We start from the raw sequence: 851 nt of genomic DNA, 5'->3' as shown, positions 1-851 counted from the left end.
TGGGGGGTGGTTGGCAATGGCAGCAGAAACAGGTGCCAACCTAGAATTAAACAAATGAAGAATGTCACAGAGGGGTTGCAGACAAGCTACCTTGAATTTTTGAGGACAGCACAATTTATAAGCTGAGTGTGGCATACCAGGACGGGAGATCTCCTGGCTGGCTGTAGAAGATGGAAACAGCAGCAGCATTGCTAAATCAGCTTTATTTTCCCACTTTCCAGCAAAGTTTCTTTCTTGAATGACATTCATAAGCACAGACTCATTAACCCATGACAACTTTTCTCAAGCAATCTTCTGTGTATTAGTCACTAGTGCAGCAGCAGAAATGTAAGTGCTCACTACTGTGACATTTATGTTGTTAGTTCACTTCTAAACCTCAGCTGCACTCCACTTCAGATATTACAAGCCAGTAACTGGCCCTCACACAGAGGTATTCCTTTGTTATTCCTGAAGAAAAGGCCTAGAAATCTAAATTAGCTCCTCAGTTTTCTGTCTTCGAGCAGCTGAGAGGTAGTGTGATGGAAAGGAGGTAGTACTTTTTCCTAGATAACAAGGCGTAGAGCTGGATGAACACAGCAGACCAAGCAGCATCAGAGGAGCAGGAAGGCTGATGTTTCAGGCCTAGACCCTTCTTCAGAAATGGGGAAGGGGAAGGGGGTTCTGAAATAAATAGGGAGAGAGGGGGAGGTGGATAGAAGATGGATAGAGGAGAAGATAGGTGGAGAGGAGATAGACAGGTCAAAGAGGTGGGAATGGAGCCAGTAAAGGTGAGTGTAGGTGGGGAGGTAGGGAGGAGATAGGTCAGTCCAGGGAGGACGGACAGGTCAAGGGGGCGGGATGAGGCTAGTAGG

Source organism: Rhincodon typus, chromosome 4, assembly GCF_021869965.1.
Source record: "Rhincodon typus isolate 14 chromosome 4, sRhiTyp1.1, whole genome shotgun sequence".
Lineage (NCBI taxonomy): Eukaryota > Metazoa > Chordata > Chondrichthyes > Orectolobiformes > Rhincodontidae > Rhincodon > Rhincodon typus.
Note: the sequence above shows the minus strand (reverse complement) of the source record.